The 27,112-nt window shown below is 40.5% G+C and overlaps 2 protein-coding genes across 5 annotated transcripts in view; one reads left to right on the forward strand and one right to left on the reverse strand.

The window, feature by feature from the left end:
- STRADB (STE20 related adaptor beta) overlaps positions 1-794 on the reverse strand; it is a 31,538-nt gene extending 30,744 nt beyond the window's left edge. The window contains exon 1 of the mRNA XM_005904244.2: positions 557-794. The gene's annotated coding sequence lies outside the window, so the exon portion shown is untranslated. The remainder of the gene's footprint in view (positions 1-556) is intronic.
- Positions 795-903: 109 nt separating this feature from the next.
- Positions 904-27,112, forward strand: part of TRAK2 (trafficking kinesin protein 2) — a 71,131-nt gene continuing 44,922 nt past the window's right edge. Inside the window, exons 1-2 of one of the 4 annotated variants that reach the window (XM_070388160.1) lie at positions 905-1,152; positions 14,167-14,244. The gene's annotated coding sequence lies outside the window, so the exon portion shown is untranslated. Of the gene's footprint in view, positions 1,153-14,166; positions 14,245-14,642; positions 15,375-27,112 lie in introns of those variants that run through there. The other 3 variants (XM_070388175.1, XM_005904243.3, XM_070388170.1) reach the window with 3 other exon arrangements.

Here is a 27,112-nt window from a genome sequence, read left to right on the forward strand (position 1 = left end):
CTTGACACAACAAATCCACAAGGGAAAAACACAACCCTGAACTTAACTAACGAGGAGAAAACACAGCTTGCATTCAATTATATAAAAGCTTCCTTGCGAGTCCTGCTTTAGGGGACTTTGTAGCGAACTCGCAGAAGGTGGCATACGGAGCCGGGCCGGAGGGCGTCTCGGGTTTGGAAACGCCACGCGTGGGTGAGTGCGGCCAAAAGTGAGAGCAGGGATAGGGGTGCCAGGACCCGGGAGAGCACCACGGGCGGCCGGACCCGCGCACCTGGCGCCGCCGACCCCAGCAAGCGCAGCCTACCCACACGCAGGTGCTCTCCGCCACGCGGCCCGGGACGCCGGGCAGAACCGGAGCTGCGCGGGGCGCAGGGGCCGCTGTTCATGCGAAGCCGGACCCCCGCCACGGCTCCGCCAGCCGCCCGGGCTCCGGCTGGAGGTATGACGGCGAGTTCTAGCCTCGAGCTTCCCGATGCGCGCGCGGACTAAGCTGCTCTCCCTCACTTCGCGATCGGCCCCTAGCCCTTCCCCTCCCTGCCCGGCCTCCCCTCATTACCCTGGCGGCGACCACGGCCAGCGGTTCTCCTCAGGCGGTCAGCGGTGCGGGCCCTGGGCGCCCGGCCCGCCCAGGGGCAAAGCGAGAGCGCAAGGCCCGCTCCCAGCGCGGGCCGCGGAGCCAAGGGGGCGGTGCGACCCAGACTGGGGCTGTGGGCCTGGAACTCTGCCCTAAACCCCCGCAGCCCACCGGGACTGGACTCGCCCCACCCCGGCCCCAGGGTCACTGCCCCGCCTCCCGCCTCCCGCCTCCCGCTTCAGGGCTAGCAGGGAGGGGCGTGGCCTTCGAATTAAGGGGCGTGGCCGAGATGAAACTACAATTCCCAGCAGGTCGTGCGCTGGCGCCGTGCAGGCTGCTGGGAGAATGGGTCTCCTCCTCTCTTCCCCGATTGTGTGGGGGCTGTCATTGACCTGGCGTCGCTGCAAAACCGAAGTCGCTGAATGATGATGTTGTGAAGTTGCCCGCCCGTCCCTGCCACGCCCAGGTAGTTTTTGGCAGCGGCGGCCGCGCAGGCTGCTGCTCTCCAGCTGCCGCTTCGTTGGAGACTTTTCCCTGAGGGAGCTTGGGCGTTGGACAGAGGACGCCAGGTCATTCCTGTGAGTAACCTTTCCGTTTACGACCCGAACTTGCCCTTGCCATCTTCCCTTGAAGGCGGAGGAGCTTCCCCGCCCCGCGCTTCTCCCGGTCCTCGGAGGTCACGCGCGGACTCCGGAATTGGGGTACCAGAGGACTGGGTCCTCCCCTTGTCTCAGCCCCGCGATGGGAAGCGGGTGGTTTCCCAAGTGTAAGTGCTAAGTGATGGGCATTAGGCTCTGGCCTCGGGGTTCACACCAGCTGCACCTTTCAGGATTGGCAGCATCCCGTCCTATGCCGGACAGCACCCACCTGGTGCCCCATCGTTGAGCGATGAGCCGCTTTAGTGTCTGGATGTTAAATCTCAAGCCTTGGTTGCCATCTGTGATGTGAGACGAGAGGGTGTGGAAAAGAGCTCTTTCTGTGTTGAGTTGGGCTTTTCTTGAGATTGATTTTGAGCCAGACACCGCACGTCTTTTAAAAGAAAGACGCTTGCCTTCAGTTTGAAGCGTATAATGGATATTAACCGACGTCCTTTTAGTACCAGAGTAAAGGTAGTCTCCTAAACACTTAAAAGATTTCTAGGTTATTATAATTGTCGTGAACTCAGTTACTTGCCCAAGGACCTTTTATTGAAGCCTGCAGTTTCTGCGTCGAAAACTAACTTTTCACTGGAAATTCATCAAGCGATAATGGACTATAGGGTAAGAAAGGAAATGAATTCTTCCAGTTTTGTTTTATCTATTTCAGTGATTTTTTTCCCCTGGCCTTCTAATCTTTGCTATAGAGTTGGAAGTCTGAGCTACAGTGATCTCCAGATAGCATGTTACTGCTGGTGTGGTGATACTTGGGAAGAAATTGTGAAAGACACTGGTGAGGAGAATGGGCAGGGATGAAGACACTTGTTTATCTCGGCCGTTATCCCAGCTTTCTGTTGTTTTATCTTCTAATCAGGCAGGTTTCTTTTTTGTTGACTTCTGTCTACGTGACGGAGAAGGCAATGGCACCCCACTAAAGTACTCTTGCCTGAAAAATCCCATGGATGGAGGAGCCTGGTAGGCTGCAGTCCATGGGGTCGCTAAGAGTCGGACACGACTGAGCGACTTCACTTTCACTTTTCACTTTCATGCATTGGAGAAGGACATGGCAATCCACTCCAGTGTTCTTGCCTGGAGAATCCCAGGGACAGGGAAGCCTGGTGGCTTGCCTTCTATGGGGTTGCACAGAGTCGGACACAACTGAAGCGACTTAGCAGCAGCAGCAGCAGTCTGTGTGAAGGGGAGACCTGTTGACAGCTCTTGGGGAAGATTCCAAGGTGTTTCCGGAACTTGGAAGTCCCACCTACCTTCTTCACCTCACCCAGCTGACCAGAGGAGCCTCTTCCATCCCACACCCCCTACCCCCTGACTTGAGGCTCTGCAGTTTGGGGAGAGTTTTTCCTGATGAGACTATGTCCTTGCAGACTTTCTGTTTGATGTTCCCTCCTCTCCCTGAAAGTCTGGATTTCTTGCTGCAGAGTGAGCAGGATGATCGGGTCTCAATTTCTGGAGGAGATGTGGAGGCGGGGGCTCTAGCTGGAAGGCTGCCTGGGTGGCTGGGGAAAGCACTGGCCAGCTTTCTGTTTTTAAAATTAAGTCATTTTCAGTAAGCCTCAGACACTCAGCAAATACATACTACGTGAAAGATGGTTTTAAGATATTTTACAGGTGTTTATTCATATGATTACAGGTGTGAGAAAGACAAACATTTGATTACTCTCAATCAGCCAGGCATATCAGTTATAAGCTCTCCATACATTTGATCGATTAATCACTATTGGGCCTTCCCTGGTGGCTTAGATGGTAAAGAATCTGCCTGCAATGCAGGAGACCTGGGTTTGATTCCTGGATCAGGAAGAATTCCCCTGGAGAAGGGAATGGATACTCACTCCAGTATTCTTGCCTGGAGAGTTCCATGAACAGAGGAGCCTGGCAGGTTACAGTCCATGGGGTCACTGTGTGGCTAGGTACCTCCCAGTCAGCCAGGCATCTCAGTTATGAGCTCTATGTGCATTTGATCAGTTAATCACTATAATAACCCCCTTGCATAATCTAAGGCTCTAAAACTGTGCTTATGTAACAAGTGGAGATTCATACCTAGATCTGCCTTACTTCAAAGTTATAGGTCAGATAACTTTTACCTATTGCTGACCTTAAAGGTTGGATGATTAAAAAGCATTTTCCAGCATTATTTTCTAATACTAGTTCCTACTACATACCTTGAATATCTAGAATAAGAGATGGACCCCGCTTTAGTACTTGTGAACCAGGTGTTCTCTCTGCTTGCAATGCCTGTCCTTTACAGAGCTTTTCATTAAGACCCTAAGAGCCCATTACAAATCCACCTGTTTACTTAGGTAAGCCATGATGGGATTGGCCTTTCTAGTTCAAAGGTTTAGTGGTTCTGAAATTGAAAATTTGAGCCAAGAAGTAGTATTCTCTACTACAAATGATTAACATCCGTAGTCACAGAGAGTAGAAAAACTTGATAAGATTTTTACTTCAATACTCAGGATGTTTAAACACCAAAATAAGGAATGAGACACATGAAAATTTATTATTTAATGTTTATTTTGATCTTTACTTATATTATCCATAACAGTTTTTGAACCTCTTTAGTTACTATGCTATGTGGTTGGTAAGAAGTCTGAGGCATTTAAGTAATATTCACATTTAAAATAACTTTATAATTGAAGGAACTAAATTACTCATGATATCCAGCCATTTTTGTTCAGATCTTAAGTGATCATATAATAGTAAACATCCCCACATTAGCAGTGAGAAATGTTTATTTAGATAAGCAACTGAAGCAGAGGGGAAGTTAACATACCCAAGGTCATTCAGCTACTAAGTGGGGAAATTGGGTCTCAAACCCAGGCAATCCCAGAATCTGTACTCTAATGTTTAGCGAGCATCTACTATGTACCACCAGCTTCCCTGGTGGCTCAGATGGTAAAGCATTCTGCCTACAATGCAGGAGACCCAGGTTCAATCCCTGGGTTGGGAAGATCTCCTGGAGAAGGAGATGGCATCCCAGTCGGGTGTTCTTGTCTGGAAAATCCCATGGACAGAAGAGCCTGGTAGGCTACAGTCCACGGGGTCGCAAAGAGTTGGACATGACTGAGCAACTTCACTCACTCATTCTACCAACCCTAAAAAATGGATGCTTATATTATAATTAAGTCATTTATCTTTATAAGTACCTTATGTAGAATTGAAGATCAACATTTAATGACTTGTTTAAAATCATGCTGCTGCTGCTGCTAAGTTGCTTCAGTTGTGTCCGACTCTGTGTGACCCCATAGATGGCAGCCTACCAGTCTCCCCCGTCCCTGGGATTTTCCAGGCAAGAACACTGGAGTGGGTTGCCATTGCCTTCTCCAGTTTAAAATCATAGGTGCATATTAGAACCAGGATTTGAACTCATGCTTGCCTTTATTCAAAGCTCATATTCTTTCTTCTGTGTTCCCTAAATAATCAAATCTTTAATAAATCTCTTCAATGGGATAGATACTGTGCTAAGTGCTAGAGATTTATTCTCTGCTCTTAAGGAATACAATCTGAAGAAGGAAAGAGACAATTGGGATAGTGTGTTTATGAGTGAGCAGCACACAGAAGTACTGTGGGAACACAGAGACAGGGCAATGAAATCTGCCTGGATAGGAAGACTTGGGCCAATCTTGGAAAAACAAATAGGAATTAGCCTGACCAAAGAAAAGAAGGCCTTATTGTGGGCTCAGTTGTGTTTCTCCAAAATTTGTAAATTGAAGCCCTAGACCCCATAACCTCAGAATATGACTATATTTAGAGATAGGGCCTTTGAAGAGGTAACTAAGTTAAAATGAGACCTTTAGGGTATAATTCATTCTGACTGGTATCTTTATAAAAGAGGAACTTTGGACACAAAAGAGACATTGAGAACATGTGCACATAGAAAAAAGACCATGTGAGGATACTTCGAGAAGGCAGCCATATGTAAGCCTCGGGAGAAGCCAGTCTTGCTGGTACTTTGATCTTGGACTTCTAGCCTCCAGAACTGTGAGCAAATAAACTTCTGTTGTTTAAGCTACCTAGCCTGTGCTTGTGCTTAGTTGCTGAGTCGTGTCTGACTCTTTGTGACCCTGTGGACTATATAGCCCGCCAGGCCCTTCTGTCCATGGGATTTTTCAGGCAAGAATACTGGAGTGCGTTGCTATTTCCTCCACCAAGGAGTCTGGCTGATGCAGGGGTCAAACCCACATCTCCTGCTTTGCAGGTGGATTCTTTATCCATCGGTATTTTGTTATGGTGGTCCTAGCAAACGAATGGAGAGATGTTCTAGCAGAGGAATGACATACAAAAAGTCTTTGAGGTGTGGCCAGGTGATTAGGTTTCATGGTAAAAAGTGTTGAGAGATGATTCTGAAGACGAGGCAGGGGCCATTTTGGATAATGTGTATGAGACTCTAAGGATTTTAAACTTTATCCTAAGGGAGGTAGAATGGAGGGGATTTGCAGCAGTGGGAAAACATTAGGTCTGCATTTTAGAAAGATACTCTGTGAGCATGGAAGGATAAAGAGGGTAAGACTGGAGGCAAGAAGATCAATTGGGTGTCTTATTGTCACAGGAAGCTGAACTAAATATTTTCTCAGAATGTTGAAATGTCAAACTAAATTGTTTGACATAACAAGACCGTTGTTAATATAAGGAAGATTTAAAAGGGCACAGCTAACCCTTAGGGCCGGAGAAGGCAATGGCACCCCACTCCAGTACTCTCGCCTGGAAAATCCCATGGCTGGAGTCCATGGGGTCGCTAAGAGTCGGACACGACTGAGCGACTTCACTTTCACTTTTCATTTTCATGCATTGGAGAAGGAAATGGCAACCCACTCCAGTGTTCTTGCCTGGAGAATCCCAGGGACAGGGGGGCCTGGTGGGCTGCCGCCTATGGAGTCTCACAGAGTCGGACACGACTGACGCGACTTAGCAGCAGCAACCCTTAGGGCATACATAGATTTAAGAAGAATCTGTATATACCTATTTTGTACCTAGAGACTGGCTTTGCTTTTGACATTTTGCTTTCTGTAAATAAAGCTTCACTCACCTATCACAGAATATTTAGTATTTTTCCACTGTATTTAATAGACAGTTTTATAGTACTTATTCTATTCTAAGCCAACTCCTCTGACAGCTTTATGAAATATCTACTCTTGCTGTGGTGGTTTAGTCGCTAAGTCGTGTCCGACCCTTGCAACCCTACAGACTATAGCCCACCAGACTTCCTGTCCTTGGGATTTCCCAGGCAAGAATGCTGGAGTGGGTTGGCATTTCCTTCTCCAGGATCTACTTTTATTGTCTCTACATTATGCATAAAGATATTGAAGCACAGAGAGACTAAGTAACTTGCCCATGGTCGCATAGCTAATAAATGGCAGCATTAAGATTCAAACTCAAACAGGCTGTCTTCAGAGTCTGTGCTTTTAGCTGTATATAATTGCCATATATTATTTATCAAGATCTTTACTGTTGCCATGTATTATTTATTAAGATCTTCAATTACGTATGAAAGGAGGAGGAAATAAATTGGGTGTGTCTGCCATGGAGATTACAGTTTGTCAGAAGAAATAAGGAACAAGTGTAAGCTTTTTGAAAAGAGTGTTTTAGAGGAAAATGAAGAGTATTGGGAGGCAATGCTTGCTCTGAGTTGGGGCTTCTGGGAGAGCTAGATAGGAAAAGTAGCATTGACCTCGGATGTGAATAATGTCTAGACTTTGGATACATAGAATGGGGAGAGGATGTTAAAGAAGACATAGCGTGAACAAAGTCATTGGTTTGGGAATTTCCTGGTGTGTCTAGCGAACTAGTAAATATAGTCCTTTGTTTTGGCTGGAATATATTATGTGGTTGGAAAAGCCAGTCTGGGGGATGGGAGGCAGAAAACAGCAAATGTCTGAGAAAGAGAACTCTAGGGAGTGAGGGGCAAGGAAAATTGTATAGGTTTTTAAACCAAATGATTGAGGTGTATATTAGAAGTAATAATCTTTTAGGAGAGGATAAAGTTCATCTAATCTCTACTTAACAGTTAAGTCTTATTTTACCATTTCACAAATTGCACACATCCTTCTTACTGCTTCTGTATACATAGTTTATGCCTTTATTACAATAATTCAGGCATAATAATAAAATTTCTTAATTTTCTGTCTCTAATCTCTCCATTCCTGAAATTTATCCTGTATTCTGACTCCAAATTTATTTTTCAAATGTCATTTTCCACTTAGAAACTTGTTCCCCCTCCTACATTGTTGGTGGGAATGTAAATTGGTGCAATCACTGTGGACAGCAGTATGGAAATTCCACAGAAAACTAAAAATAGAATTACCATGTGATCCAGCAATCTCACTTCTGGGCATACATCTGGACAAAGTTATAATTCAAAAAGATACAAGCACCCCTGTGTTCATAGCAGCGCTATTCACAATAGCCAAGGCGTGGAAACAACCGTGTCCATTGACAGGTGAATGGGTAAAGAAGATATGATGTATACATGCAGTGGAATACTACTCAGCCATAAAAAATAATGAAATAATACTATTTGCAGCAACATGATGAAACTAGAGATTGTCCTATTAAGTCAGAAAGACAAGTACCATATGATATCACTTATATCTGGATTCAACACAAATGAAACTATCTATGAAACAGAAATAGAATCAAAGACATAGAGAATAGACTGGTAGTTGCCAAGGTGGAGGGAGGTGGGAAGGGGTTGGATTAGGAGTTTGGAATTAACAGATGCAAACTGATATATATATAAAATGGATAAACAGCAAGGGTCCTACTGTATAGAATAGGGAATTATATTCAGTATCCTGTGATAAACCATAGCAGAAAAGAATATGAAAAGAATATACATATATGTATGATTGAGTCACTTTGCTGTATAGCAGTAATTAACATTGTAATTCAACTGTACTTCAATAAAAAATAAGTTTAAAAAAAAAGAGTTAGAACACAAATGTGACCAACTGACCAAACAATATTGTTTCATAGTAGGAAAAAAAAAAGTTTTAATAGAAAAAAAGAAAAAAGAAAGAAACTTGTTCCCTGAGGGATCAAGTTCACACTTCCTAATCTGAACTAGTCTAATTTAAAACTCCAAGTACCTTCTTCATAATCATTCCCACTTCAGTTGGTCTTCACACTGCTGCCAAATTGGCTCTGTCTGCTGTTTGCAATGGCACCCCACTCCAGTACTCTTGCCTGGAAAATCCCATGGGTGGAGGAGCCTGGTAGGCTGCAGTCCATGGGGTCGCGAAGAGTAAGACATGACTGAGCGACTTCACTTTCACTTTTCACTTTCATGCGTTGGAGAAGGAAATGGCAACCCACTCCAGTGTTCTTGCCTGGAGAATCCCAGGGACAGAGGAGCCTAGTGGGCTGCCGTCTATGGGGTCGCACAGAGTCAGACACGACTGCCATGACTTAGCATGCATGCTGTTTGCTTTGGGGCCTCTTTTTCTTTAACCTTTGCCTACCAGACACTGCCATTCTCGGTACTGAAATCTTTCCATCCTTGAGGAATCCTGTGTTCCTTGAGTAGCACTGTACTAAATGTTACTCCTGTGTGAAGCCAGGCCACTTCAGCTAGAAAAGAACTCACCCCACTCACTATCTACACAGCAGCTCTGTTCCAATACTCATTAAATACTTATTTCTTATCTAGTGGTGTTATCTTATATTCTCAGATTTCTTAGATCATCAAATCTTAGATCTAATCTAGATCATGGAGCTCATTAGAACTCTTCATTAGAGTTCTTAGATCTTTATCTTCCCTTTAAGAGGGAAGATATTACTTTTTATCTCTTTTCAGTACTTGTAGTTTAATTCAAGAAGCATTTATTGAAAGCAGTCCAATAAGCAGCTTGTTGACCAGTTGTTAATAGTGATCATTTTATTAAAATTTCTTTTATAACTGGCTTCTTAATATGTAATGTTCTGACTTTATTGTTGCTTTATTACTGACTCACATAACCTTGGGGACATTCTGATTAATTACACTCTGTATTATGGCTTATTCATGCTGCTGGAAAATGAGCATACAAAGTCTACCCGTAGTATAGAAGTGGAACTAATTCATGCTGTAAAGATCACTGAGGTCTTTGAAGCTTATCCATATATCTCTGTCAGCTTGCCAAACTGCGAGTTCTTTTTCTTTAGAAAGCTTTCTGACAAGTCATGAAGAATGAAGGAATAGTTCAAATAAAATAGAGTCTAATTTAAGAGTGTTACACTATGTTGTATAACAATGAAGTTGATAGTTATGCATGTTAGTGGTGAAAGAATTCACCCACCAGGTTCAGTTAATAGTTCATTTCAACAACAAATACTTATTGAGTTGCTTGAGCTCCTGCTATTATATATCCATTCTGGTCAGCAAGTGAGAGGAAAGGGAGAAGATAGCACCTTTCTCCTTCCTGTTTGGAAGAGGACTTCCAGAATGTAAATTGGAATACATGTTGTGAAAGAAACATTAAATGCAAAGTTAGAAAATAAAGGTGGCAGGGGAGTCTACTTCAGATCAGGTGAACTGGTAAAAGCAGTTAACATATAAGAGGGAAGAGTATTCTGGGTACGGTGAACAGTTGCAAAGGCACAAGATAGGAGACAGTGTGATGAGGAAGTGGAAGGAAATGACAGAAGGCCTGTGGCTGAGTATGAGCGAGGAGGAGAGTGGTGCAAGATGAGGGAAGAGTAGTAGTCAGGGGCCAGGTGGGGCTGGACCTTGGCGATCTGAAGTGTGAATTTTATTCTGTATATTATGGACATCCTTGAATTTTTTTTTAAAGGAGTTTAATTTTTAAAGCTTTATTCTTTTGGAGAATACAGAGGAGATTAAGAATAGAGTCTGTTAGGTTTTTCATATTCTAAGAGATGATGATGGCTTGAATTAGGATGGTGGAAGAGAGGATGAAGAGAAGTGGGTGCAGTTGTATTATACTACACAGGGATTGATAATGGATTGAATGCAGCAAGGTGAGAGAAAGGAGGTATCTGTGGTTCCGTGGGTCAGTTCATGGATCATGATCAGCTGTGAGAAATGTGAGTGGCGCTCAGGAAGAAGTCTGGTCTGTTTGGGAGTTATTAACATGAAAGAGGTGGTTTAATCTGTGGTGTTGAATGGTTTGTACAAAGATACATGAAAAAAAAAAATGAGAAAATGGTCAAAACTGGAACTCTGGGGAATACCAACATTTAAGGATCAAAAGGAGGAAGCTGGGTGATCCAGTGGAGGCATTTGAGAAAGAGCATTCATTGTAAAATCATAGGCTCCATGAGAGCCACAGGAGGAAAGTTCAAGGAGGGAGTGGTCAGTAATAGTGAATCAGAAGTAACCCAAGATAACACCTAAGAAGGTAGATTAGATTGGTTAGCAGAGATGATTGGCAACGGAAGTCACTAGGGCTTCGCTGGTGGCTCAGATGGTAAAGCGTCTGCCTGCAATGTGGGAGACCTGGGTTTGATTCCTGGGTCAGGAAGATCCCCTGGAGAAAGAAATGGCAATCCACTCCAGCACTCTTGCCTGGAAAATCCCATGGACGGAGGAGCCTGATAGGCTACAGTCCATGGGGTCGCAAAGAGTCGGACACGACTGAGAGACTTCACTTCACTATTGGCAACTGAAGGGAAACTGGTTTCAGGAAAGATCAGACTATAGTGGGGTTGAGGTAACAGTGAGAGACGAGGGGAAGAACATGAGAGTGAATGCTCTGTGAAGAAACTTGGCTGAGGACAGAGGGCAGCAGCTAGAAGGGACCTCAGAGTCTTGGGGGAGATTTTCAAATTTTTATTTTATCTGTTTTTAATAAAATGGAAGACTTGGGACATGATAATAGGTCATGGAAGAAGGTGAAGCTAATGGAGTATACAGATAACCAGCAGAGCAGTTTAGGCAGGAGTAGAGACTTGGACATTTCATTATTTTTTAACGGGTTGAAATGAAGGAAATGATGAAAAATAAGTTTCTTTCCCCCTTTTGTCTTCCAGCCATGCAGTTCCTCTTCTTAGAGGTTTGCTAATTTGCACTGCCATCAACAAGTGTGTAGATGTATGATTGGCATTGTGCTTGTACTAAATTCTCAGAGTTTGGAGAGACAGCTACTATAGGTTATGTGGGTTTATTGGTGGGAGGAATGAGAGAGAGATGGAGCATAGATAGGGGTTTAGAGAAGACTGAGAAGATATGATATGGAATTGTTATTTAACAGGATAACAGAGGGCATATTTATGGTGTGATGCCTGTAGCTGAAGAACCTGCAACAGCCTCTCCCCACAAGGTTCTGTGATCTTTTCAGAACTTAACTTCTTTACAATTAAAATGTATGTCAGCTTCGAAAACGGATTTCTCAAAAACCCATCACTTGTGGAAAGTAAGTCCGTGTTTGGGTTCTGAGTGCCAAAACGCTGCCTGCAGCTCTTAATTGCTTTCAGTCACAGTCTTCCATTCCACGCCGCACCATGTTGTGTGGTGCTTTGGGGTTATTCAGCCAGTGATATAAATCAAAACAAAGGGAAGCTTGTTGGCTAAGAAAGAACAGTCTCTGTCTGAAGGAAAGGAAGAGACTGGAAACCAACTACAGTGTCTCTGAGATGGCACTACTTACTGATCCTAAAGCACATAATTTAACAACCTAAAAAAAAAAAAATTTCCTTTCAACCATTCTCCTCTTTTTAGCTAGTACTAGGCTAAAGCACTGAGTGTGACTTTGTTTTATTTTTAGTCACAAAATTGAAAGATTACAAATGAGACTTATATTAGTAGCTAAGTTTTTAAAGAAGATGGTCATTTCTTATTTGATACAGAACTCATTTTAAATGCGTTCATAAACAGCTGCAAATGCTATTTGTGGAAAACATGATAAAACTAAGCAATGAGTCAAAGGTTCAGGTTTAGCTTTCTGACAAAACTGACAACTCATTCTTTTTAGTTATTACAAGGAAAGTGGGTACTGTGTTATTGCTATGAAGATGATAAATCATCCGTTTACCAGCAAACTCTTATACAGAGTTTTTCATAAAGCAAATATAGTGTTTTCTTTCAAATATTGAATCTTAGCTTGATTTTGCTTTCCCGAGCAATTCATTTAGTTGATGTTGGATTGAAATGTACCAATAATCAATTTCATTCATTCAATTACATCTTTAATTCAGTGTGTTGACATTTTTAATCATTAAATTATAGTTGGGCATGTACTGCAAGCCTACTGTGTGTCAGTTTGGTTTGGGGCATACAAAAGTAAAATACCTTCATTCAAGGAGCTTGTAGTATAGTCAGGAAAGAATTGAGCATGTAGTCTGCTGGGGGTATCCAAGTGGGGCAGTCAGTAAACACTGATTAAGGAGCAAAATCACAATACAGATTTTATAACATTTCCTGAACCATTTTCTCCTTGTTTCCACTGTATGTCTCTAGAGTGATTCATAGTAAACTTCTCACAAAAGAGACGGACCTATGCTTTTCAGAGGAGACAGTAAAGATTAAAGACAGAACGTATTCATAGCCAGCCTAGAGAAAAGAACACCAGGTTGAAAAAAGCACTTGGCAACAGTGTCAAAGGAAGAGAAGCCAGCCAGCTAAATCCCTAGTGCTAGAGGGGTGAAAAAAGAGGTGCTTAAAGAGTGAGCCAAGGGTCAAAAAACAGGTCCTAGGGTTCAGTCTCAAGCAGAACCTTCTGGGTTCTCTGATAACCTGGTTATCTGGTTTCTCAGCCAACAGCAGGTTAGAAAGGGAGAGGCACACTGGCAGCAAAGGTTGATAACCTCCCAGTGAGGGAGAAAAGAAAATTAAAAGTGGACTTCATAGCTCAAAAAAAATTAGCCACTTGAGACCATTTAGCATAGGGAGAAAGAAGTCTTTAAAAGCTCATAATCCTGGAGCATATCACCATGTGTGTGCGTGCTAAGTCGCTTCAGTCATATCCAACTCTTTGTGACCCTATGGGCTGTAGCCCCCTGGGCTCCTCTGTCCATGGGATTCTCCAGGCAAGATATTGGAGAAGGTTGACATGCCGTCCTCCAGAGGATTGTCCCAACCCAGGGATCAAACCCGCATCTTTCATATCTCCTGCATTGGCAAGCGGGTTCTTTACCACCACTGTCACTTGGGAAGCCCACATATCACCACAGTCACCATAAATTGCTGGTCATAGTTATGCCCCTGCATCATCAAATTCTTTTTATTCTGTTCTAATCTAAAGACTTTTCTCCCTGCCCATTGCAGTTTGTTGGACCTTTCTTATTACTATGTATTAACTTTAGGGGGAAAACATCTTACTATCAATATTTCTAAGAGAAGAAAATGAGGGTGGTGTGGGAGAGTTCGATACAAGGTTCCCCTGATATCAGAAAGTAGAGCACTCGTGTGAAACCTTTTAGAAAGCTGGAGTAAAGTGAAGCAGTTACCTTAGGACACATCTTACTTACAGATGCACAGAATAAGTCAGGATGAAGCACAGATGGTCACAAACACAGTTCAAAGCCATAGTGGATAATGAGATGCTGAATGTAGATCCCTGGGAAGGAGCTGGACGGTGCCTCGCTCACTGCCTGGGATGCCCACTGCCTCTGTAACGATTCTCAGGAAAACAAATGCCTTTTTTCATAAAAGCAAAATCCTCTTTGATTTTTTTTTTGTTGTTGTTTTTGTGAATACAGGTACTTATGTAGGTCCTTCATAAAAGCAAAGTGATGTAAAGTCAAATTTCAAGAAGCAGAGGATACAGATATTAAAGGTTTTGTGGTTTTTTTGCCATACTGCTGTCAAACCCATCTCTAGGGGATGTTTTCACCTTCAGTGTGACTGATGGGTTTAACTGATAAAGCCCTACGTATATGCTCACATTTCTTACAGAAACCCAGGAGAGGCCTATGCAGATCTTTGTAAATCGGGCTAAGGAAGCCTTCAGTTTTCAAATGGTCTCAGTCTTCTATTTCTCACGTGGCTCCATTTTCTCCCTACTGCAGATTGCAAGGATGTGGAGAAGGCAATGGCAACCCACTCCAGTACTCTTGCCTGGAAAATCCCATGGACGGAGAAGCCTGGTAGGCTGTAGTTCATGGTGTCACGAAAAGTCAGACATGACTGAGTGACTTCACTTTCACTTTTCACTTTCATGCATTGGAGAAGGAAGTGGCAATCCCCTCCAGTGTTCTTGCCTGGAGAATCCCGGGGACATCGGAGCCTGGTGGGCTGCTGTCTCTGGGGTCGCACAGGGTCAGACACTGCTGAAGCGACTTAGCAGCAGCAGCAGCAACTTGACTACAGATTGATTCATTCATTTAATAGATGTTTATTGAATGCCTGCCATTTGCAAGATATTAAGATAGAGGTGTACTTAATTTTTTGGAATAAGGATTTCTTTTGATCTATAGTCCATGTACTATCTTTAGCAGCTCAGAATAAGAAACAAAAGTATTCCCAATTTATGGTAATATGTTACCATATGGTAATATGGTAATGTGTTCTTTTCTTGATTGTAGACTCGCCCATTTAAAGGCAAAATCAGTCTCATATTTGGAGTTGTCTTGTTAAAAAAATCATGATAGACTTGGAAACAAAGGTCATTTTGCTTCATTGTAAATACACCCAACTTTGGGATCGGATGACTCATTTCTAAAAGCAAATGTAAACCAATACTGTGGTGAATTTATGATGTTGATTATAAGTTGATATTTAGAAGTCCAGTTTAAAGCTAAGAAATGCCAATTTGGACTGAAAATAGGGCCTTCAGGACCAGTTACTGTATAATTAGAAGTTAAGTCCTTGAAGCAGATGCAATTTCCGAGGAGATAAAGGAGAGGAGGGTTTTTTTCATGATAAAATCCTGAGGCACTTGGAATATTAGCTATTAAAGATAGATAGAGGAAGAGAATACCTGAATTTCCTCAGCCATCTAGTTACTGTATGCATCAAACTCAGAATCTAATGGTCTATCTGTGTTGCAGATAGCCAATAGTCAGTTCAGTTCAGTTCAGTCGCTCAGTCGTGTCTGACTCTTCACGACCCCATGAATCGCAGCACGCCAGGCCTCCCTGTCTATCACCAACTCCCGGAGTTCACTCAGACTCACGCCAATAGTCAACCCCCCCAAAAAAAGTACTTGTTCATATTTGATTCCTGAATTTCACAGCAAATCAAAATCACCCACCACATGTCAGTTCACCCTCAAAAGGTAATCTTATTTCAAAGTCCTGGAGTTGACCATAACAACTGATTTAGAAAATAATGAGTGTTATGTCTAAACTCATTATGTTTTGTTATGTCATTATATATTATGTTATGTCCATAATATAATTTGAATGTCTCTTGTGCAGTAGAATTATATTATTGAAATGGTTACTTGTCTTAGATATGCAGAATTCTAGAATTCTATATGTTTGTAAATATGTTTATGATACATATTCTACCCTGACCATCACTCACCCCTATTTTAAGTTATACCGTATTCCTGGTCAAGTAAGCTTGCCTGTCCTGGTGCCATTGATTACTTCATTGATCTGAAGAGCTGTCTTGCCTAGGGTTTTTCTTGTGTCAGCTTTTGAAAACTTTTTACTTCAAAAGGCTTTAAGTAGTTAAGTTTAAAATAACTGAAGGATTTAGGATCATCTTAAAGCCACCAAAAGCAAATTTATATCTTATTGTCAGAGGAGACAGAAATGAGGACACAAAAGAATCTTAAAAAGAGTGGATATGTATGTATATGTATAACTGATTCACTTTGCTGTACACCTGAAACTAACACAATATTGTAAATCAACTATACTCCAGTAAAAATCTTTAAAAAAGAAATGACATAGATTTTTTAACCTCTCCTTGAATTTCTGTGTTTAAAGTTTGAATTTACCTCATTGTTCTATGAAAGTCTGTTTCAAGGTGTCTTCTTGGCTGTTTGATTTGAAGATAAGTCTGGAAGAGCAGATTATACAGGAATATTCTTAAGTTGCCAGCATGATTATATCTATTCCGTTTATTTCTTAACCTTATATGAAATGTTTGTAGATTTTCAGGTGATGGTATCTTTGGATTTATTCTACTACTTAAATTTTACCAGTCAATCTTGAAAGACAGTGCTTTCTGATTTGTTAGGGAAGGATTTATTTGGTTCTGCAAGTATCGTACATATTTTGGTCCCCACAGAATCTATTATATAAAATAAAATGCCTCTGCTTGAGGTATTTCCCCTCATTTTTGGTTAAGAGAACAGGAAAACCACAAACTCTATCATGCCATTTACTCTGCATTATCCATCTTTGAAGACCTATAATTGTTTTTTTATCATTTTTAGCCATTACTTTAGTCAAAAGGTCTTTCCTGGTGGCTCAAACGGTAAAGAGTCTGCCTGCAGTGCAGGAGACCTGGGTTTGATCCCTGGGTTGGAAAGATCCCCTGGAGAAGGGAACGGCTACCCAGTCAAGTATTCTTGCCTCTCCATAGACAGAGGAGCCTGGCGGACTACAGCCCATGGAGGCATAGAATCGGACAGAACTGAGCAACTAACACTTTCACTTAGTCAAAAGGGCATAATTTTCTGTAAAAAAAAAAAAAAAAAAAAAAAAAGATTTAAAATATGGTAGCTCTAATGACTTTATTAATATCCTAGAATATAAATTCCTGACAGCAACTGCTCTTGTGAATGAATATTTTAATATATCTGTACCCAAATGTCATCTGAGTGTCCAGACAGACCCTTTAAGAACTAAACAGTTGGCTCAAGAGCCTTCAGTTTTATGTTATGAAGAAGCCTAAACTTTCGCTAAGATTTCTGCAGATTCTAGTGTTCTGTGACCTCTGAGTTACTGCCATCTGGATGGGACTTCTTTCCCTTCCCTTCTCTCTCCCCTCCAGCGGAGGGAAAAGTATATAGTTGTTTCCCTGGGCTCATGCAGAGCCACTTTGCCTTCCTTTGTTGCTACAAGGCCTTACCTTCCACCATAAGTGCATTTTCCATGTGTTTTCCCAAACAAAAAGCATTTCTTTCCTAAGAGGAGCTCTGCTGTTGTATATTAAAATGATGAAATGTGTGCCTTATTAGGTTTAATTTGATAATAATAATCCTTCCAGTAGCTTGTTTTCTCCATTTATAAAACTTTACAAAATTTCAGTAATTCATATCAAACTTAGTCTCCACTGTTTACAGAAGTTATAAGAAAACCTATCTTGAAAAGACTTTTGCAGTGTTAGAATTGATTATGTAACCTTGTGTAGTTCTTTTGCCGGGTGGTTCAAAGATGGTGCGCTCTTAGATAGAGTTTCAGATAGAGGTTAAGTATCAAGTTGCTCTTTCTCTTAGAGAAGAAAATCACTAAATTTTGTGAATGTGAACAGTCTACCCTTTTGAGGTATGCATTTAGTAATTTTGAGCTATTCATCAGATGGTAAGTAGGTTTGTTTAACAAATATAAACTTATTATATGCCACTTTTAAACTCTTGTCATCTTTGAACTTTTAGCATTTTTCCCTTAAAAATTTTTTTTTACCAGATAACCAAACACCTGAAGATGTCAACATCAAGGCTTAATCTCACTTTGTATTTTTTAACTACTTTTTTAGTTGAAATCTAGTTATACTGCTTTAGAGCAGCTAGATAGTAATAGAAAAGTAACATGGCCTTTTAAGAAATTGTCAGGAACTGTGCCCCACATAGTTTACATCGCAGAGATTGCTAGTTCTGCATATACTCTCTCCAGCAAGTGTTTTCATGTCCAGGTACATGTTCAGACATTAAGGACTGAAGAGATGCAATAGTAATGATACGATAATAGTCTGTCTAAACAACAGTAGGATTTCATTGATTTTTAAAATTTTTTCCCTTGTATCTCCATACCTTGCTCCAAATTCTCCCACTCTCTTCTCATCAAGGCAAGCATTTTGATGTTTATAATGCAGAAAACATTAATTTATGTGAATTGCATTGTGGCATCTCTCATTTTGCTTCCTGCTTTATTCACTCAGCACTGTATTTTTAGTGCTATGTTACTCCATGGTATGTATCCACATTTAACCTATTAGTCTCCAGGGAGCAGGCCCTCACCTTATTATCACAAATAGCAAGGCAAGAAACAATCTGACACCTGTCTTTTTATGTGCTAATATGAGAATCTGTTCAAGATAGATATACCCAGGAGCAGAACTGCTGGATTGAAGGGTATGTGTGTACTTAATTTGACAGCATAGTTTCTAGGGGTCTTCTGAATGGCTGTATTAGTCTGCATTCTCACCAAGGGCTTTTTATTTGGGTAAATTTTTATAGAATTAGAAGAGTTCCTCTAAGGCCAGTAATTAGTGACAAGAAAGGATTACCTTAGGTAAGAATAACGGTTAATAACTCCTGAATTATTGCTAGGTGGCACTCCCAGATAGATATAGAGAGATATAGAGCAATGAGATACAGAACCATGCTTTCTTTAAAAGCATGTTCTTCTTGAGAGCCAGGGCTGCTGACCATGTGGAGAGGATCTGAGTCCTGTTTCTTTTAAGTCTGTGTGCCATGACCAGGTACCATGAAATGGTGTGATTTGTATTTTATAATTCTACCTCCTTATCTATTTAGCTTTTACATTTTGTTAAACACATAACTAATGCTTACTGTGTACCAAATACTACTGTATATGCTTTATAAATATTAACTCATTTAATCCACATAAAATAGGTCCTATTATTGCTCCTATTTTATAAATGAGAAAACTGAGGCACAGAAAGACTGTTTTAATATTACCAATTGGTGATTGTGGATAATTAATGAAAAGCCTATAAAAATAAATGGGGTATGTAATTTATTTCATAATCCATTATAAATATAAAGGTTTTATTTAACTTTTCTGACTTTAACTTTTGAACACCAGTGTGTGTAACTCATTGAAATGCCAAATGGAAAAAGGAAGCACATTTACTAACATGTTTAATATTATACTTCCAAAAATTGGAAAATAAAATCCAATGGTAATGATAATCTTTATTAGATGGCATAGTTGTTCAAACTAGGGGGGTGGGGAAGGGGTTCGAGAGAGGGGACATACATATGTTAATGGCTGATTCGTGCTGTTGTATGGCAGAAACCAACACAACATTGTAAAGCAGTTATCCTCCAATTAAAAACAAATTTTTTTTAAAAACTTGAAAAAAAAGATGCCAGCACACCTGGGTGTATGAATTTTCCAGATAGGTAAAACTTATTTAAACACCATAAAATATTATTTCTTAACATTTTCTTTTAAATCCTGCTTTCCTAACTTCTTGAAGAGTAGGCATGAGAGCATGATTTAACATTTTCCTCATGATTGGGATCATATTTTAATAATTGTCATTGTACTTTGATGAGGATGTAGGTGTCAAACATGAAACAGAAGGCTTCTAATAACGACTAGACCTGGCTTTCTTAAAAAAGTCCCTAATGTTTTTTTTCTTTTGGATTATTTGTCTAATTTTGTAAAAGGTACTATATGGAATATACAACCACAGTTGTATAATATGCCTGCTGTAAAATTAATCATTGACTCACAGATGGTTCCTTGCCTGGAAAATCTTCTTCAGTGTTGCTGTGGTGGTTTTCAGTCAGTTCAGTCGCTCAGTCATGTCTGACTCTTTGCAACCCCATGGACTGCAGCATGCCAAGCCTCCCTGTCCATCACCAACTCCCGGAGCTTGCTCCAACTCGTGTCCATCGAGTTGGTGATGCCATCCAACCATGGTGGTTTTAGCTCTTAGTGATTTGATGACCCTGATGAATCAGATACATATTAGCAGTCACCCATTCTCTTGCTATTTACTGTTTGTTGAGGAAGGATAGAGAAACAGTATCCCTTTCTACTGCCATAGTTCAGACTGGATTATTGAAACATAAATTCATTATCTTTGCAGACAGGACAGTAGACTAATTTTTTCTTCAAACCTTCTTCAATATTTGGCTTGAAACCAAATGTCACGCATAAGCGACATCTAAAATTACGTCTCTCCAATCGCTTCTGGGCCTTTTGGCTAAGATCAAGTGGAAAACTACATCTCTAAATGTATAGGACAGAAAGTCCTGTCCTTGCATGGTAGATTTTCTTTCTTATAAATCCTCTGAAACACAAGCTTGTCTGCTTAAAACCTGTAACTTCTGAAAGTTTCTGGATAGGGGCAATGGATGCTACAGATCAAGTTCAGCTCCATGGATGCTACAGATCAAGTTCAGCTCCGCCGATCACCAGTAGATGAAATGATTTCCATTTCATTTATAGCCATTGTTATTTATAGCATGTTTATTTTATATGTGTATACTTTTGAGGTATCTTGTAAATATTATAAAGCCCCATTTTGTCTCTGAAAGCAGTACTGGTGATAGATGGATCACCATGAAAATACAAATTGTGTCAAAAACTGAAAGTGAAAAAATTACGCATGTTAAATTTATGACTGGGTAACAAAAATGATTATTAAGGACAGTCCCAGGATGTGCCAGTACCTTTGACAGGCAGCCAAAGGTGAAGAGATATGAATGTCTAAAATGGGATGCCTGTTTAGTCAAAGTCTAATTCAGGTTAAAGTTGAAGTTCAAGAACTTGAAGGCTGGGTATGATGAGTGAAAGTGGTTCTGTGGAAACTTATCAAACACCACAGATGGCACCGTGGGATCATGGCCATTTCTAATCTGCAGGTGAAACTCTAGTGTGGATTCCTTAGCTGCCAGAGGTTCCCTCCCTTCTGTTGGTGGAGATTGTGGAAGGGAGGGGTTGCCTGCCTCAGTAAATGTTCATTGTAAACAAAACAGGACACTTTTTTTTTAATGCCAAAAATATACCAGCTCAGAGGAAATGTGGACCCCAAAAACCTAAATCTCACTCATAGTTTTGGACTTTTAGACTAATGGATTTCACAGCCTTTTGGAATTCATCCTGTTTGTAAGTAGAGCTGCCTCTCTGTATTTTATACTCTGGAAACCCTACTGGTCATCAAATTGAATGACACACAAAAAAGGGGTCAAGATTTTGCTGGGACCACATAGCTCCTGGGGTGAGCTCTACAGCTGCTGGTAGCATAGGTGTGCTGGAGGTAGGTAGTGTACTGGAGGCGGTGTACTGTGGCTCACCCGTGCAGCTGGCCCTGGTGTCGTGTGTGGTCTCTGCCTTTGTGAGATCTGTTGCTCACTATCCAGGGTGGATTTCAGAGGTACACCCCTCCGCCGCCACCCCTTTTTCAGCTTTTAGCACAGAAACCTTCCTGTAGACTTTTTTGTAGTTTAGTATCTGACTTTAAAATTATTGTGGGGTTTTTCAGTAAGTTTTATCTTTTGATGTAGCCAGAAAATTAATGAGTCTCTTGAAAGTCTGTTGTTTCATGTAGGAACGTGGTACGTTTATTTTATGTTTGAAATTGTACAGTTTATCTTTGGTCTGGATTAAGGTTCTCACTGCCTACCAGAGCTGCTGCTGGAATTAGTGATTGTCACTGTTCCCATTTCTGCAGGCAGATCAGCAGCCAGCATGTATTTTAAATTAATCCCCAAAGTATTATTTGTACAATAAAAATTTTAAGTATATTTTTTCAATTTAAATATTTGTCACATCATTATAGTTACTGTAATTATAGGCTCTGCACTCTTGTCCAAGTGAAGTGTCCCTGAATTGTTTTAGCCTATCCTGTAAATCTGTTTTGGCCAGAGTATCCTGTTTTAAGGAAGTAGCAAGATTTTTTTTTTTTTTTTTAATGGCACAGGACCTATATTTAGGCCCTCACTGTTGACCATTTAGTTTCCATGGCTAAGCTAAACTAAGTCATCCGCCTGTTGTATTCTGCCAGCAGTATTTATATCAATGACATGTTTTGTTTGTTCTTTTTATGTCTCATTGTTATTAAAATAAGTCACTGGGCCGGTTTAGTTTATTTTCTCCTAAATGTGCAAGAATTACAAAAGCTGGCTTCTTGTTAAATAATGCATGCTTGGTTGATTGTTTTATGAAGAAAAGTGGTGAAGTTGTTCCTAAAAAGAATGAATATAGATCCAGCATAGCAAGTAGAAAGTATTCAAGGAAGTGTGTGTGTATGAACTAGGAAAGGCACTGGATATGTACTGTTTGTGCTTGCCAGAGTTTAGTTTTGACTGCATTTAGGACTGTGACGCTGCAGACTTTCTATTTATGCATCACGAGGTAGAGAGAAAATGATAAAGGGCACTAAACTAGCATCACTCATTCAGAGGACAGGAAGTAAATGTGACTTCTTAGTTGCAAGAAGATATCATAAAGCAATCAACCGTAGGCTTTACAGTGTGTACAGCTTTCTGTAGTCTTGAATAATTATAATGATAAAGATAAAATAGTATTATTTGATGGTGATAGAAATAATAATAACTAATATTTGCATAGCATTTACTGTATTCTGAGGTATTGTTCTAAGAGCTTTACATGTAGTAACTCATGGAATTTCCCAGTGACCATCTGAGGCAGGTTCTTCTATTATCCTCTTGTAACTCACTTAATCTCCATAAAGGAGACATGTTATTAAGGCCACTTACAAATGAAGAAACGAGGTTAAGTAACTTATCCAAGGTCATGCAACTAGTAGTAGAACTGGGGTTCAGAATCCATGTTCTTAACCTCTGTGACAGGCTCAATAATGGCCCTCCAGGATACCTAGACCTTAGTCTCCTGGAACCTGTGAATATTACCTGATACAGCCAAAGGGATTTTGCAGAAAGGACCACATTGAGGATTTTGAGAGGGGGAGATTATTTTGGCTAATCCAGTTGGGCCTTAAATAAAAGTATGAGTGTCCATAAGAGGGAGATAGCAGAAGATTTGGCAGAAGACGGTGATGTGACAGGGGAAGCAGAGAGAGAGAGAGATCCGGAGATACTGGCTTTGAAGATGGAAGAAAGGCCCCTGAGCCAAGGACTGCAGCTCTAGAAGCTGGACAAGACAGGAGAGGAATTTCCCCCTAGAGCCGAAAGAGGAAGCATAGCTCTGCCAATACCTTGGTTTTTGGTTTTGATCCACTGAAAGTTTTTCATCCCTTGAGGTCCAGAACTGTAAGATAATAAATTGGTGTTGTTTTAAGCCACTGAAATTTGTGGTGATTCATTAGAACAGCAATAGGAAGCTAATGCCACTAGTTACAGTTAAGCTTTTATGGTCAGCAGCCCTTCCCCAGAATCCATGAAGGAATCAGTTCCGTAATAATCTCCTTCAGTGGTCCTGCTTTATGGCACTTGTTGCTTTATTGCTTAATCTTTATCTCTTTCTAAATGAAGATTTTTCAGTGGTAATCTTTAGACTACATCTAATACATAAAGTAGCCATTCTGAGCTCAGAGTTGACTGTTGGGTCAGAACCTTAGAAATATTAAGAAGACATCATTTTTTTCTTCAGGGCCAAGTTAAAGGGGGTAGCTGGAGGGGATGAGTGTCACATTTCAGTGTCCACTGTACATCTTTACCGAGTTAGGAATTTCTGTTATTCATTTTGGTGCTTATCATACTTGACCCTCCCTGTAAAGAATAATTGATTATTACTTCTGCCTCAACAATTATAAACTGGGAAGTAATGTGCTCAGAATCAGAAAACCAGTAAATGAGATAAAATTCAGGCTTGTCTAATGCCAAGGTGCATACATTGTCCTATATTGCTATATATATATATATATATATATCCTATATGTCAGAATTGCTGCTGCTGCTAAGTCACTTCAGTTGTGTCCGACTCTGTACGACCCCACAGACGGCAGCCGACCAGGCTCCACTGTCCCTGGGATTCTCCAGGCAAGAACACTGGAGTGGGTTGCCATTTCCTTCTCCAATGCATGAAAGTGAAAAGTGAAAGTGAAGCCACTCAGTAAGTGTCCGACTCTTTGTGACCCCATGGACTGCAGCCTACCAGGCTTCTCCATCCATGGGATTTTCCAGGCAAGAGTACTGGAGGGGGTGCCATTGCCTTCTCCGGTCAGAATTGCTAGTCTAAACTAATCCTAGGGAGGAGTTCAGATCCTAGACCAGGGCACAGCCAATGGGTTTCCTTAGTCCTAAAGAGTCATAAGGAAGAACATACTGCTTCCAGATCACCCCTGACCTGGTGCACAGTGTGTAGGTTGGTCAGGTTCCTGAACTGCCCTGGAGACCTAGATTCTTCCTGCATGACTCTGGAGATGGACTTAGTTCTGTGTTCACCTGGGTTTCTCTATTCTTGTATATGACAGTTAAGCCCAAATCATTAACAAAACCTCTGAAACTAATTTAAAAGCAATTCTCCAGACTAAAGATGGATACCAGCATCCACAGTGAACACCCACATACAGTTTTTTGTGTTCCTGTGTGCTATAGTAAACATAAAAAACAAAAATGGGAATCATAACGAAAATATGAGATTAAACCAGCCAGTGTATAACAGAGTAGCAAGCAGAAGATCCCGAAGTTATCAGTAGATTTCCACAGTGGTCTTTGATTACAGTATGATTAAGGACCACAATTTTGTTTAAGAACCCATTTGGACCATATGAAAGGCATTTGCTTTTATTCCTTTTCATCCTCCTCCTCCTCATCCTGCCTCTCTTCTTTCTCTTTCTTCCTTCTTTCACTTTCCCTTCCCTCTCCACTTCACAAGCAATTTGTAACTTGCTGCTGGTGCTGCTGCTGCTAAGTCGCTTCAGTCATGTCCGACTCTGTGCGACCCCATAGATGGCAGCCCACCAGGCTCCCCCGTCCCTGGGATTCTCCAGGCAAGAACACTGGAGTGGGTTGCCATTTCCGTCTCCAATGCATGAAAGTGAAAAGTGAAAGTGAAGTTGCTCAGTCGTGTCTGACTCTTTCGCGACCCCATGGACTGCAGCCTACCAGGCTTCTCCATCCATGGGATTTTCTAGGCAAGAGTACTGGAGTGGGGTGCCATCACCTTCTCCGAATTTGTAACTTATGGACTTTTAAAAAATATTTTATTAGAACTTGAAAATAACTTTTAAATATACTAGTAGGTATAGAAAATAGAAGTCTGTTCCTTACTGAAATTCTTTAGAGATAGTGATCTAATTATAAGTATACCTAAATGTAGGTGGTTCCCTATTTCAGAATTTTGAACTAGGAAACTATTGATATATACAGATGGTTATTTGATGTCTGAATTATTTTACTACTAGATCAGGAGTCTGAAATCTTTTTCTATAAAAGGTCAGATAGTAAATATTTTAGGCTTTGGCTGACTATAAGGTTTTCATCACAGTTACTAAGCTCTGCCATCGTAGCATGAAAGCAACCAGTTGACGACACATAAGGGAGCGTGGCTCTGCTCCAGTAAAACTTCACTCATAGAAACTGAAATTTGAATTTCACATATTTGTTACACATCCATGAAACATTTTAACTTTGATTTTTTTTTTCCCCAACAGTTTAAAAATGTGAAACCTGTTCTTGGCTCACAGGTTACAGAGAACAGGTGGCAGGTCAAATTCAGTCAGTACATTTGCTGACTCTGAACTAATGACCTATTAGACAGTAGCATGTTTATTCTTATATTTGCATTACCATTCTATTTTTAAGAATATAGCACTGGAGTATTATAATTTGAAAGAACTTGATAAAAATTACATGTGCTGTAAGGACTTACATAACATGTGATTTTCAGTTGCCAGCTCAACGGTTATCGATTCTTTGTGGACAGAACTCTTAGTTGAGATTCTGTTCAGGCTCCTGGCGGTCGAGTTCTTCAGGGAAGGTGCTTTCTTCTTCCCTTCAACTTCAGGGGGTGGGTGTAGGCAAATCTTAATTGGTTTGATCCCATTTTAGTTCCATTGCCCTTGCAGTGGTTAATTTGGAAATGACAGCTTGGACAGTAAGATAGCACATGGGGAAGAATTTAATTGCATGCAATAGACTGAATTTGGATAGGAAAATGAGTTTTTGACAACTGGAATTAAAATTAAAGTACCTAATAAATACTTTCAGCTTTACTTCATGTTGCACTGGCTTGTACAGATTACTATATTGACAAACATATTTCAAGAAAATAATTGTTTATATAAGATGGAATTTTAAAAATTTATTAGTTTTCTGAATTCAAGTATAGGAAATTTTTTCTTATACCAACATAAAATTATAAACTTCTCTGGTAAAGACTGTTGTTTATTATGTTTTTTTCCTTATACATTTTTTATCCATTTATGAAGTATAAAAACAGCAACCCTATGCCAATAACCACAGAGGTTTTTTTAAATTTTACTTGTCCATGATAATCGGAAAGCCTGGATATTACAAACCTCAGTGTATGCTCACTATGCTCCATTCTTTTTCGTGATTACTTACAGCCTGGCTTTGGGCCTAACCTCTTGGTTGGACTGCTTTCTAGATCATTACTATTGATTTTATGGTCTCTGTATACCCCCTTTTAAAAACCAGATACCTTTTTTGACATTTCTGTGTGTTTAACTCTTTTGCCCATTCTATCTCGGAAATTCTCTTTCCTAGTGTTTGCTGGGATTGTGTCTCTGCAGTACCTTAGTGACCATTTTCAGTCTCCTCTACTGCTTGTATTTTGGTCTTCTCTATTTCTTGGTGGTGACTCTTGTTAAAAAAAAAAAAACAACACAGTGTTTATGATGCCTGTAAATAGTAGGCATGAGAACGATTTAGCCATAAATAGAAGCTGCATGTTGCTAAGTAGACACTATTTAGTAGAGGTTGTCTTTTGATATAAAGCTAGGGTTAAAATTAATATTAAACAGTTTTTTAATTGGCAACAATTAGGTTTTTTTTAAGTACACACATGTATTTAATGCACTGTATTGTTTTGTGTTCCTCTGTAAACTGTTTCTTTATGAATGTTTTGATTCCAGTTGTGTGTATTTTTTTTTTTTAAGAAAGTACTATATGAGCATCCTTATGCCTACATCTTGGCATACTCTGTGAGTATATCCATCGTATAAATTCTTACTGGTAAAATTGTTAAATTA

This window comes from Bos mutus, chromosome 2 (assembly GCF_027580195.1).
Source record: "Bos mutus isolate GX-2022 chromosome 2, NWIPB_WYAK_1.1, whole genome shotgun sequence".
In the NCBI taxonomy this organism is placed as follows: domain Eukaryota; kingdom Metazoa; phylum Chordata; class Mammalia; order Artiodactyla; family Bovidae; genus Bos; species Bos mutus.